Here is a 13,774-nt window from a genome sequence, read left to right as displayed (position 1 = left end):
GCAGCAGTGATGGGATGGGAAAGGGGCTCTGCCCTGCTGGGGGGTCAGCAGAGAGGGGATGGTCACAGACCAGCCCAGCCTTGTCAGGAAGCAGGGGGGATACAGCCCCAGCCAGCCCTGGGGCCAGCTCAGGAGCTCAGGCTACAACTTCTGCCTTTGCTTCCAAGCAGGGCACAGAACCACGCTGGGTTGGTTGGATTTAGGGACCAAATGTTGGATCTAAAAGGAGAAGCCTGTGTGAGCTGACAGTCAGCCACACCTTACTAATCTAAACTGCCCTCTCTTCTCTATGCTCAGAAGTTGGATTGATTATTTTAAAGCTCTTTATAAACCTGGAGGATTTTATGACTGTGTGACACTATCCAAGGACCAAGAGGGTGATGCCCAGAGCAAACTCAGCAGTGCAGCATCCCCAGCTCGGCTCCGGGGAACCCAGAATGGATCAACCACAAGTCTCCTGTCACTCTGCAGGTATCCTGACAAAGCCCATCCCTGTCTGGGTGCAGAGCTGGAGCTGATGGGTGCTGTGGGGGAGAGAAAGGCAAACTGAGAGTTAATCTGACTCTAAGGAAGTTGAGAGCTGCTACAGAGAGTGGGAGAGATCTGGAAAGCACCCAAACATTTGTGGGGCCTGCCACCAGATTCTCCCTCTAGCTTGCAAGCAGTGCTGTGGGTAGGGAGAAGGGAAGGAGGCTCCAAGTGCTGCCAAGGGAAGAGCACGCTGTGGGTACACGAGCAGGAAAATCAGAGCTCAGCTGCAGCTGTGCCAGCTTTGTCACTGCCCACTCCCAAGGACCACCCTTGTGCCATCTGCCAGCCAGGGTGGCCTCTCCCTGCTCCCTAATCTGGCTCAGCCAACATGAGCTGTCTTTTTCCATACCCTGCACGTGCACAAGCACTTCCCTTCTGCCTCCTTGTCCCTCTGTGGGAGGGATGGATGGATGGGTGGGGAATGCACATGAGGAGTTGTCAGCACACTGCTGGTGTCCCACACTTCACATCCATCATTTCCTGAGGTTTTAAAAGACCACAGCCCAGCTTGCTCCTCAGGAGCCCTCCCAACCCACACCTATGTCACACATCCCTCAGCAAGGCCATTTTAGAGGGATTCACTTAGTGCTCCTCAGGGCAGCCTTGTATTGCCAGACACACAATGGAGCCATGGAACACAGGGATTCTGGACCCATGAGGTCTCCAGAGACTGCAGCTTGATAAGGAAGACATTGGCATTTCCTATTCCTTCAGCCAAAGAGCTCTCAAGGCTGAATTCAGTCACCATGAAGCTGGCCAAGGTCTTTGGTGGCTGAGAGCCATCAAAATGTCCAGCCTGCCCTCTGTGCAGGAGGACATCGTTCTGGTGAGATGAGCTCCACAGCTCCAACACCAAACATTCCTCAGAGCACTCAGCCAGGAGGACCCTCCTCACCCAGCTGGTCCAGAAGCTTCTTTGGCCAAGGGCACAGTCCTGGTTGTGCTCCTGACCTGAGAACCAACATTATTGCTGAACTTCAAATCCAGGGCTGCCCCCAAATCCCCAACTCCACCCTCTCCTGCAGCTCCAGAGGGCTGATGGCCACCAGTGCCTGCTGGGGGGGGGTGTCCCAGGGCCTCTCTGGTGAGCCAGGGCAGGCTCTGCAGAGGCAGCTCCTGCTGGGGGTCAGATCCTGACACTGCCACACTGGGCACAAGAGCAGCACTGTCAGCAGGGCCCTCACCCAGCCCTGTGTGACTCTGCCCTGCCAGAACAGACACACAAACACAGCCACTTCCCCGAGCTGCAGGAGCAGCCCTGCCAGCAGAGGGGCCGTAACCTTTTGCTGAAATACACCAACTTCAAAAAATCTCATTCTGGGGACAGAACAGATGCTCATCTATCACACCTTCAGCAGGCTTTTTTTTTAAGCTGCATCCAGGCAACGGGAGCCACGCTGGCTGATGGACACATTGCACAGCCAGCCCGAGGTAATTCCTGCTCAGGGCAGGGGAGGGAGAGCTTGGGAACGGCTCTGCTCAATGCTCCAGGAGGTGATTAAACACTGTGCTGCTCAGAACCACACTGGCAGCCAGGCAGGAGCAGGTCAGAGGTGAGGAGGGAGGATCTCACCATGTGAATATGGAGTATAAAGGGAAGCATCTCCCTCTGATTCTGTTTCCAGCCCCTGGTGCAGTGTGAGCAGAGGAACAGGCTGGGGGAGAGGCTGCCTGTGCTGAGCTGTCACAGCAGCACCCAGAGAGGAGAGGGATTGGACTCAAGCTTAGGAACTGCTCCAGCCTGTGCATGGAAGAAGGGGAAGGGTGCAGGCACCTCCTCTGCCCACCCTCAGCATGGATCCAGACTGTTGCTCCTTCAGCCTCAGCAGCCTGATCAGGCAGAACCTTGGGCCTCCTGCCTTTCCTGTTCCTGAGCCATCCTGCCTGCTGTGCAATTTAGGAAGTGTGGCACAGATCCTGCAGGGTGTGAGCACACTCGCATGCCAAACCAAATTCAGTTCAAGGTTTTTTTATCAGGACTTGATAACACCTGGACTTTGGGTGTGTATTCAGACTAGTTTAGTGATTAGTAGTAAATATTCTTGGTGATAGCATGTGTGAATTCCAAGACAGAGCTCCTTTGATCTTCTGTCTTCATTCTCCTGGATCCTGGACTCCATGGCACAAGGAACCACATGACTGCAGCCATGGCAGGTGGGTGCTCGTGTCCCATGCAGAACATTGCTGTGTCCTCTCCTGCTCTGCACTCCAACATCCTGCTGTTACAGCCTGCTGGGATTGCTGGAAGGAGGCAGCTGAGTGAGAAATCACGGATTTTAAATAAAAACAGAGGAGTCCTGATGGATATGGCATAAGGACACGTGGGCTCAGCTTTCCCCAGGGGCTGGACAGGTTCTTGAGCCTTGTGAGAAGTCAAAAATGATGATGGTACCAGATGCTCGTGGTGCTCCAAGGCACTGTTCCCTGCTCCTCAGAAGCTCCACAGGTGTCCTGCAGACCCATCAGTGGAAGGCACAGCAAGAGCAGAGCACACAGGATGCCTAGGACCATGTGCTGCTAATGCCATGAGTAAGGAAACACCATGCCTTGCAGTTTATTTGTTATTCTGTGTACCCCAAGAGCAAAACCAGATACCAGCAGCTCTGCCTGCTGTAGGATTCTTGGAAGAGAGCACTCCATCCAGCTGAGAAAAATGAGGGCTGGTGTGTTAAAGCAGGTGTGTTAAAACTCTCTCTGTAACAGGATCTTTACAGCCCCTGAGGTGCTGCAGCCTTCCATGAATGCTGCACTTGACTTTGCAGGCTCTGTCCCTCACTGGCAGCCTCATGATGCTGAGGTGAGTCCTACAGAGCCATTTTCCTGAGCTCACCCTTCCAGGCACATCAGCTTCACCTGCCACAGCCATGAAGCAGCAGCAGCAGCAGCATCCTGAGAGGCTGTTGAGGGCAGGAGGGCAGAGCTGCCAAGTCCTGAGGGGACCTGCCAGCTTAAACTTTATCTGCTGGAGACCTGCAGACCCTGAGCTCACACTTGTTGGGCACTGTGCTCACAGAAGAGCCCTGCAGTGCTACAGCAGTTCCTCTGTTCTTTACAAGATTTTCTTCTCCACAAAGGTGCTGTTTTGCAGGCATTTCCTTCTCAGGTGTCCCCACAGCGTGTCTGGGTGCTGCAGAGCTGCTGGGGGCACAGGATGTGACTTCCTGACCACAGTGCTGGCAACTGGGCAGGGAGAACAGGCAGGCCCTGAACCCAAGGAACCTCCCATCCTGGGCTTATCATTGCAGGGCCTGGTTGCTCTATAAACCTGGTGCATGGAGGTGTGACCATGGAAGATCACAGCTGTGTGGAAGGCACTGGATTGCCATGGAGGGCTGTGGGAGCAGAGCTGTTTGAGTCACTCAGTGAAGACTTCAGCCACACTGACTGTAGGGTACTCCAGGGTTTAGGACAGAGCCCTCTCAGGGTGACAGCCAGGGCTGGCTGCTGGCTGCTGGCAGAGCACAAGGCACAGCTCCAGCTCAGCAGGGCCATTTGTTCTTTGACTTCATCTTCATCCCTGGGCTGTTCTGAAGGGAAGTTTGTGTGAGACAAACACACATGGCACACAATGCCAGCTTCAGAGCAAGCTGTGAGGAGGCAGATTGAGCTCTCTGTGCAAACCAACAGCAAAACCATTCCTTGGTGGCTTCTCTTGTGGGACACTTCAAAGGCACCACGCAGCCACAACGCTGCTGCTGCCCTGGGGAAGGACTCTCTGAATACCCTCTGTGAATGAGAAGTAAAAATTAAACACTTCTATTTGGCACGTGCAGCCCAGCAAAGATCCCTGAATGCTCAGCTTCTCATTGAACCCAAGGCAGGCTGTTAATTCGTTATTCACTTCCCAGCCTGGAAGGAAAAGCATGTTATACCCGAGGGCCACAACTGATGAACAGAGCCATAAATCAAGCAGTTTACAAGCCCAGCAATTAGGAAACAAGCCGACAGAAGGGAGAACTCTGTCAGTAATAAAGCAGACACACCACAGGATCTGCTGAGTGCTCAAAGCAACAGGGGATACACAGTCCTTTCCACACTCCATCTCTAATCCTTCCAGTCATTTGCTGCTTTTCCCTTCTCTCTCCTACTTCCTTTTATTTCCTCCTGCCCTCCCTCCAGTTTTTCCTGTGTTCTCTGCCTCCTCTCTCCCAAAAAGCCTGTTCTCCCAGTGAATGCAGGAGCACACCTGCTGAGCAAATGGCTTTGGCAGCTGCTGCCCAGGAGCAGAGGCACATGCTGGGTACCAGCAGCCCCAGGATGATGGATGTGGCAGCCCACAGGTGCAGGGTGGGATGGGGGCAGCTGGGTGCTGCTCTGCAGCCCAGGGACTGCACAGTGAAGGGCAGGGGACAGGTTGTGCTGAGGGAGAAAGTGGCAGTGGCACAGCTGCTCAAATAAGGAAGGGATGGGGTGACTCTAAACCACCTCATTTGCTTCTGCCCTACTCATATCCTGGATCCAGCACCAGTCACATCCAGCACCCTTGACTTTGACAGCAACTTCCAACACCCTCCCAGTATCTCCTGCTCTCTTCCTACTTCCCTGGCCCTTGACATTACTCCAAATATCTCCTGGAATGGGGCCACTGGGTGGTCAAGGGGCTTCTGTGGCTTTAGACTCACTGCTGGTCCTGATCCCATGGGCAGCTCTGCACCCTGTAGCCCCCACAGAACCCCCCCAGAGAGGGAGGCAGTGCTGGGGGCTGGCTGGACACTCCTTCCCAGATGCTGCATTCCTATGGAGCAGCACTCTGGGCAGAGTCATCCCTGAGCAGCTGTTCCTGCTACCAGCATAGGCACCCACATGTGAAATCCCAGTGCAGGACATGGGCTTGAAGCACCTCTCACATCCCCCCTGCTCCATGCACTGCCACAGCTCCTGAACATCACAGATTTGGGAAATCACAGCCAGAGGTGAGAGATTTTTGGCACCACTGTTCCTAAAACAAGAGGACTATGGCTAATTTTATCAAGGCAGGAGGGAGACCAGACACTCCTCCAGCCACCCCAAGACCAAACAGATCAAGTTATGCCAGGAATTAAGTGTGTGATATTCCAGTGCAGCCTGGAAGAACTTCATGTTAACAATGAGCATCACTCCAACACCCTCCCAGCTGACTGCAAGTGGAAAAGCCAAAGATTTGTCTGGAAGAGTTGTCCATGAGAGGAGGAAACATCTCCTGTAACCTTGAGCAGAGAGAGATTAATAACCCAGCTCCCCCAGCGCTGGGGACGGGAGGCTTTGATGAGCTCTTTGGCAAGGGCTGTAGGAAGAGGCTGCAATGCAAAGTTAAATAATTAGGTCACTGCAGAGCATGAGGAAAGAAAGTAGAAATATTCTCTGATTCCAAAAAGGAGCAAACAGCTGCATTTCTGGAGACAGGCTGCATCAAGCTCCTCGAGAAGCTGGGGAGGGGAATGGGTTTCAAGGTCTTGGGGAAAGCAAATCCAGACATGAGGCCATGATAACAAAGCACACTCTACAGCTGGGACTCCTTGGGATGAGACAGGAAATCCTCTTCCAAAGAAGGTTTTTCCCACTCAGATCTTGGCAAGCCACTGTGAGCATTTACATTTCACTTATCCAAGGTCTCTCTCAGGCCAGCCAGCCATGGATTCCACTCCCAGAGCAGCTGGACAGTTCCTGAACTACCATGACTCACCCTCAATGTGTTTGAGGACAGGGGAGATCCCAACAGAGCTGTGTGGGGCTTGCCTCAGGTATCCCAATATAGATGCAGGGAATAATGTGCCCTGACTCCATGATTCAGAGGGCTGAACAATTGCTTTATTAAGCTCTACTGTATTACACTAATACTATACTAAATGACATACTAAAGAGATACTAAAGAAAAACCCATGACTGTCTGCAGACAGCCAGGACACAGCTTTGACCCAACTGGCCAAAGAATCCAAACAACCTTCACTGGTGTCCAATTAACACATCACTTTGGGTAAACAATCTCCATAACACATTCCACGTGTGCAAAACAACAGGGGCAGTGAACAGAGATAAAAATTGTTTCCTCTTCTTCTCTGAGCTTCTCACTGCCTTTCCCAGGAGAAATCCTGGGTGAGAGCTGTGCCTGCTGCTCTCTGTGAGGAGAGCTGCAGTCACATCCCAGCCCATGGTGCTGCCCTGGATTCCCAGAGCTGTGCTGCTGTTTGTCACCTCTGGGCACAGAGCCCACAAGGATGTCACAGGTGTCTCCTGCTGCACCATCCCAAGGCTCTCAGCTGTCCATGGTGCCCAGGGAGGAAGAACATGAGGGAATAACAACTGCTGGCACTTGGGCCAAGGGTTTGTATTCCCAGAAGTGCCACAGAGGATTCCCACAGCATCAAGCAGGTTTGGAGTGGCACTTGAAGGGAATTCCAGCCACGCTCCAGGAAGGTCAGAGCTCCACACTGAGCCATATGCTCAGCCTTGGCTTCCCCTCCCAGTGCCAGGACATGTCTGTGAGGAAGGAAGCCAGAGGGAACGTGGATCACCACTGAGACAGATCCTCTCCTTGGCTCCCACCCTAATTAACCATCACAAGGGCCCTGCCTTGCCAATAAAGAGTGTGGGTAGGTAATTAATTAGTGGCCTACTGGAATCCCAGCACCTCTCACCCAAGCCCAGCTCCATGGATTGATACAAAGTGGATTTCATGGAAACACAGTGGTTTTCCCATTGTGGCTTTGAGCTAAATGGAACTGGTTTTGGAAGGAACCTCATTCACAGTCCTGTCCTGTGACTGATGCTTGGCTCCTCACCCTGCATGTACAGAAGGGAGACTGGAAAGGAACCTGCCTGTGGAATGCAGGAATGACCCAGAGAGAGCCCCTGAGCTGATTTGTGAGCTATTTATGTTCTCCATCCTCCCTGAATAAGAAACCAGCAAAAGCAGAAGAACAACAAAATCCTTTCCCACAGTAGGAAGCTGGAGGTGAAAAGTGTCCAGGTGCTGGAACAGGGACAGCAAACTGAGGCTCAGGTGGTTCCTTTCCTCTCCCATGACCATGGGTGACATTGAAGCACCAAGGTGTCAGGCCCAGGGGAAAAAGCAAGGGCAGAAAGAGCATCAGGAAATCACATCAGGGCAGCCCAAAATGTTTTTAAGAGATGCTCAGAAGACAAGATGAGGAGCAGCTGCCAGAGGTCAAGGGATGATCTGCCTGGCCTGGGATGGAATAAGACTTTTCTAAGGATACTGAGGGTCTGGCACCATGGATGATACCCACTCTGCCACGTCCCACCCAGAGATCCAAACCAGAGCCAGCTGCAGCATCCTGCAGAAGCACAGAACATGCACAGCATGAGACAAAGCCACACTGTTGGGTGTCAGGGCTGGTTTGTGGGCCCAACCAGTGACAGAGCTCTAGAGGGCAAAGAGAACAGAAAGAAAGGTCACTCTGTTTAGAACAAGATGCTCAGAGGCAGACATAGCACAGAATCAGCAGTGGGACAGGCCAGGACAGCCCTGCACACCAGGAGAGAGGAGCCATCCTCTGCCCAAACTTGCAGTTGTCCTCCCTTCCTAACAAGATCTCTGGCTCATTAACCTTGTTTTGCTTCTCTTCATCTCCATTATTGCAGCTGGAGCCTTTCCAGCTCCCTCTCCTGGCTTGATGTCCCTGTCCCTTGCAGCCCTGCTTTGGGGGGACGTGTGCCATGCTGCTCTTGTCTGTCTGTCCCTAAGACACAGCACTGTCCCAACACCAACAACTTCACACTGGCAGCTATTGTAACCTCTCCTTTCAGAGTCCTCTGATAGCCCTTGTCCAAATAAACTCATCTTGAAAAGATCAGGATTTTTCTTTCCACCAGACACCTTTTTCACTCCTCTCAGCTCTCATTTTTCCACATAAAGCTGTCAGTTCCATGAAAATGTCAGCTCAAGGCTGGGCAACCATCGAGAAACAGATCAAGTGGAATGAATCATTCGGAAAGCGAAGAACAGAACAGAAAAATCTATGATTCATCCACACCTTGGGTACTGCGGGCACTCGTGGTCCCTTCATCTCAAAAGGGGATATCAGAACTGAAACAGATTCTGAAAAGAGCACAACAGATGGTGGCAGACACACAGCATAATTAAAAGCACAATTACCGAGGCACAATGAAGTAGGCTCAGCCTCGTTAGTGTGCAAGAGAAAAGGCTCGTGGGGAAAAAGTCAGGGTGTGAAGTCATTATTGCTGTGAAGGGGGCTTGGCTCCTCACCTCCTCCTCCAAGCCAAGGGCTCAGGGCTGTGGATTAAGCTCAGAGAAGCACCCCAGGAGGTGCAGCCCACCCCCCTGCCCCAGACCAGGGATCTACATCTGCTCCTGAAGCTGGCACGGAGGCTTTGCCTCCAGTGTCTCAGGAACACAGGGACAACCACATTCACCTCCACAACTCCCATTATCTCCTTACTCTCACTCAAACATCTTCTCTTTTCTCTATCATATCAGGAGAAAAGCTCATGCCAGTGTTCTCAGGAGTAAGTTAATTATACCAGTGCTGAAGGCCTTTCCTTGCCTCTCCCCATCTGTCATCTTTCATTCATTATGAAGGAATGAGCCCCCACCTTCTATCAGCTCACAGCACCAGGCCACCCACCAGATTTCCAAGGAAGCACTCTCGTGCTTTTCTTTATTCATGCTTCTAGCGGGGAAAAACACCCAGAAAGCTCCTCACTTGTCTTCAAAACCTCCTTTTGCTGTGACTCTACAGCACAGCCAGGATCACAGTCAGGATCCCTTCACTGCTCCACTGTTTACCTCCACCAGTCTCACACTTTGGCAGGAGCTCTCCAGGACAAGCCTCCTCCTTTTCCCTGGTGCAATTCCACACCACAGAGCTCAGTTTTGCAGCTCTCCTGCTGAGGATGTACCACAAGAGCTTCCCCAGCTTCAGTATTTTCCTCTTCTGATCCATCCCTTCCCAAAGGACCATGGGAGGGACATTCAGCTCCTCACTGTACTGGTCCCACTCTCTTCCTAGACTGGTTGAGCTGGGCCAAGGCATGCAATGGTCTGGGCTGGCCCCAAGTCCTCTGTGGTCTGCAGGGAAGGAGCTCCTTGGAGCCAGATTTGTGTGTGGAATTAGCTGGAATCCCTTCAAAAGCCCTTCATCTCCTCAGCAAAACATCTGAGATGCTGCACATTTATTTACTGTGATGTTCCAAGTTATAAAGTGCCTTTCTAAACCACCCTGGATACAGGCTGGATGGGAGCTGGCACTGTCCCTTCTGCACTTGGAAAAGCCCACAAAGAGGCTGGAGGAGCTCTAGGAGCACAGGGGAAGCCTGGTGGGTGTTAAGTCAGTGATAAACCTGCTTTGAAAGCAGAACCTCTGCTAGCATAGAAAAGGGCCAAGATTTTGGAAAAGATTTCACACTCAGTGCTGAGCACTGTGCTCAGGAAAACCCAATTATCCAGGACAGCAGCCCAGAGAGGCAGAACAATCCCTGCCCTTGAAGACAAACAAAAGCTGACTGGATGATGGCCAGACCAACTGGACTTCACTGGCTCCAGCTGGCTCTGGAGACTCCCTGGGTGTCCCTTCACCCCATTATCCACTGCCTGTGGAACTGCACATCCCTGGCACCACAGGCAAGTCCCAGTCAGCCCCAGAGCACTCCCTGGAGCTCAGCTCTCCTCCTTGGCTCCCTGGCATGAGGTACCCACAGCACAGGACCAGTCCCTGAGCTGGTGCCTTTTGCACACAGGACAATGGCTCCTGTCTTGATAGCATCCCCACAATCCTGTGGATAAGCCAGAGGGTGCCCCTGGAAAAACAATCTGCAGGAAAGCTGAAATGTTGGAGTGAAAGTCTGGCTGGTTTGCATTTGAATTTCAGTAAAAATGCACTTAGACCAATGTTTGGCTCCAAAAACCCTCCCAGGTTTGAAAGCAGCTCCTAAGAGCCTTGCTAAAGCAGTTCTTGGCAGTGGGGTGCTGTCTGCAGCAGAAACAGCAGCTCCCAGTGACACACACAGGATGGGAACTGCCCCTCCCTCACACCCAGGCACACCTTGGGAGGGACATTCTGTAAGGATGGATTTTACACCTTCACCTGGGGATCATCCTGGAAAACAAAGGCTTCTAAAGCCACTTTATAACCTGGAACATCACAGCAAATAAATGTGCAGCATCTCAAATGTTCTGCAGAAGAGATGAGGTGTTGTGGGCTTTTGCTAAGGTTCCAACTAATTCCACATACAAGTCTGGCTCCAAGGCCTTTCCTTTCCTTCCAAGCAGACTGTTACTAAGCCCTCCCATCAAAAGGCTGAATGCAGTGACTGACTGCATTCCTCCTGACCAGGACTTTCTCTGGCCTCTTCTCTCTTGCTGCAAAGCTTGGCCCTCCCTAACAGTGCAGCACAAGGAGAGACAGGACCATGCTACAGGACATGGGTTGAAGGATGTTGGGTTTTGCTGCTTGCAGGGACCTGTTTTGAACTGAGACCACTTGGATTTGCTTGGACATTTGCTTGCAGACCCCCAAGACTGCAGTAGCACAGGGGAGGGCAGTTCTCCACCAGGGAGCTCAGCCCTAAGTCTGTGTGTATTCCAGGGCTGGCAGGAAAACAGGGAGGAGCAGAGGCAGCATCACAAGAGGAAACATGAGAGACTTCCCTTGGAATAATCCCTGCCATGGAGAGGGGTTCAAGCAGCTGTGGGCTCTTCCAGATTACTCCTTCCAAATCCCTGGGATCTGTCAGAAAAGAGGCTGAGTTGTTGTTTCCACAGCCTGACTCTGGAAACTACACCCAGTAACATTTCACAGAGATGGTTCAGGACTGGCCCTGCTCCTGTTCTCCACAATGCAATAAAAGAGTGTGCTGGCAGCTCAGAGAATTCCCCATGGCACGTTCAGATGTGGCTGATGTCCTTTAAAATAATCAGTGCATCCACCAAAACACTGCCTGCATTCCCTGCTCCTGAAAACTGCCTGCTGGAAGTGCTAATGTGCTGTTAGACTCTGTGTGATGATTATAGATGATAAACATAATTATTTTGGGTCCTGATTGCCTCTGCTGTCTCCATTCTGTTGCTGATGTGTAAAGCAATCTCAGTGTTATCAGTTTTATGGGCAGAGTGTGGAGGTACAGATTTATTCCTGAAGTCAAACCCTCAGGGAAGAACCCCCCTCCCCCCTGAGGCACTGAGCTGTGCTGTGACAGATTCCTGCCTCTTGGAGTCTTTAAGATGCACCTGAACAGTGCCCAGCCCAGGTCAGACAGTGATGGAGGTGGGTTTCCTCATCCAGCTGGAAATCCCAGGGGATTTCCCACTGGTGATGGAGTGGGAGTGATTTGATGACCTCTGCCCAAAGCAGGGCTGGCAGGCAGGTACCACACAACAGGATTTCATGGAGGTGAAGGAAATCAACTCTCCTAAAGCAGCACAGTGGCCCATTCAACCTGGGGGTACCAGTGTGAAGCTGGGGTGGGGAGCCCTTCAGATTAGGACAGCTGATGCCTCAGGTTGGGATCCAGAGCACAAACCTCTGACTTTTGTTTAAACCCCTGACTAATCCATCCTCCCAAAGAGTGCAATTGTTTCCCAGCCATGAAAATAAAGACAGCACTGCTAAGCCCTATGGGAGGATGTCATTGTCCCTTATAGAAAAGGTCCCTTATAGACAAGACACATATACTATGACAACTGTAGGGATCTGCACAGGAGAAATAACCAAAGGAAGGCCCACTCTTTGTGTTCCATCATCTTCTCTTCACTGTCACATTGTCCTGTTTGTAGCCTTGGGCTGTGAACTGCCTCTTGTACCACCCCTGGCACATCCTGAGAGAGATGGAAGTGGCATGGTCTGTACAGCACCATGAACTTTCCTGCCAGTGCAGGAGGAGGGGGTTACTGGAGAAGGCTGAGGAGCAGAAGGAATAGTGGGATTGGCAGATTTGAAGCTCCCCAAGCAGCCCTGCTTCCCTCCACACTAACCCCATCATGACCTGGCTCCACAGAGACAGCCACTGCCTGGAAAACAACTTGCTCTTTAAGTTTTATTATTAAATAAATAAATCCAGCCAGCTATCACAAGGCCCTGCAGCCAGAGCAGCCAAGGAAGGGATTGGAGAAGGCAGAAAAGCTCCAGTGAGAGCAGGTAACCAGAGACATTTCAGCACAGAGCAGAGACAAGGCTCCTCACATGAGCAGGCTGCAGCCCCACAAAGATCCCCCCTGGCCTGGCCTGGCTGTGCAGGGAATTCACACGTACGGGCAGGGCGACGCCGAGCCCTGGCTGCTCAACAATCAACTTTTATTCTCTGCAGACCAGCAAAGCCAAGGTTTCAGTAAACACACAACCCCAAAAATGTGCCTGTGGATTGGGTAGAGCAGAGCCTGTGCTCTGCCTGCCAAATTCAAAGCTCTGCTCTGCTGGGTGGTTTCACAGTGAGGTTTCTGTGGGGAGGAAGTGTTTCCAGTGGTCAGGGCAGGGAGCAGGGCTCCAGGAGAGCTGCATCCATCCCTGGCTCCAGGAATGTGGAAAGGTCTGATTGCAGGAAATCTCACACTCACTCAGAGCTGCTCTCCCTCTGCCCAGCCCTCCTTGCTGAGGCACAAAGCTCTGAGGGGAGGCTGATAACACTGCCTGACCTTGCAGGGGTGTTGTGGTGCTGGGTGATTGATGCCTGAAAGGCTGTCAGAGCTCTCTGCATTAAAATCTCTCTGGAAGGCACTGGGAGACTGCACATAGGGTGCAGACACTGAGGGATGCAGCTCACACACTCTGCTCCCCTCCCTGCCTGCAAATCCCCACACAGACTTGCTGGGCCTGCTACTCCTGCATTTAAATATTTACAAGATGGGCCTGCAGGAAAGCTGGGGTTTGGAGCAGAGCAGCCAACACTCAGCTCAAAGCTGCCCTGACAAACCCAGCCTGCTGCTCAGGCTGCCCAGGCTCAGCCCCAGCTCTGCTGAGCCCACAGCAGACACAGCCCAGCCCTGCTCAGTTTGGCCAGGCTGGAAGCTGGGGCCTCCTCTGGCCTTGGCATGGCTCTCTCTTCCTTTCACCCTCCACGTTATTCACATGCTGCCTACTCCATCTTTTACCTCATTCATTAAGACAATAAAAGGGCTGGGAGCCCTGATCCCTGTGACCTGCCTTTGGAAAAGTGAGGTACTTTACCTCCTGACCAGTCCCCATCACCTCCTCCATGGGGAGGACCTTGCCTGGAGGTGTGCAGAGCTCCTGGAGCAGCTCTTTGACCTGGGGAGAACCCCCCAACTGCACCAACAGTTTCTATAACAAAT

At 52.2% G+C, this 13,774-nt stretch overlaps 1 long non-coding RNA gene across 4 annotated transcripts in view; it reads right to left on the bottom strand.

Moving 5' to 3' along the window:
* Window positions 1-13,774, bottom strand: part of LOC134425110 (uncharacterized) — a 91,300-nt gene that overhangs the window by 29,304 nt on the left and 48,222 nt on the right. The gene's annotated exons all lie outside the window — the stretch shown is intronic.

This window comes from Melospiza melodia, chromosome 15 (assembly GCF_035770615.1).
Source record: "Melospiza melodia melodia isolate bMelMel2 chromosome 15, bMelMel2.pri, whole genome shotgun sequence".
NCBI lineage: Eukaryota > Metazoa > Chordata > Aves > Passeriformes > Passerellidae > Melospiza > Melospiza melodia.
Note: the sequence above shows the minus strand (reverse complement) of the source record. Positions and strands in the feature narration are given on the sequence as shown.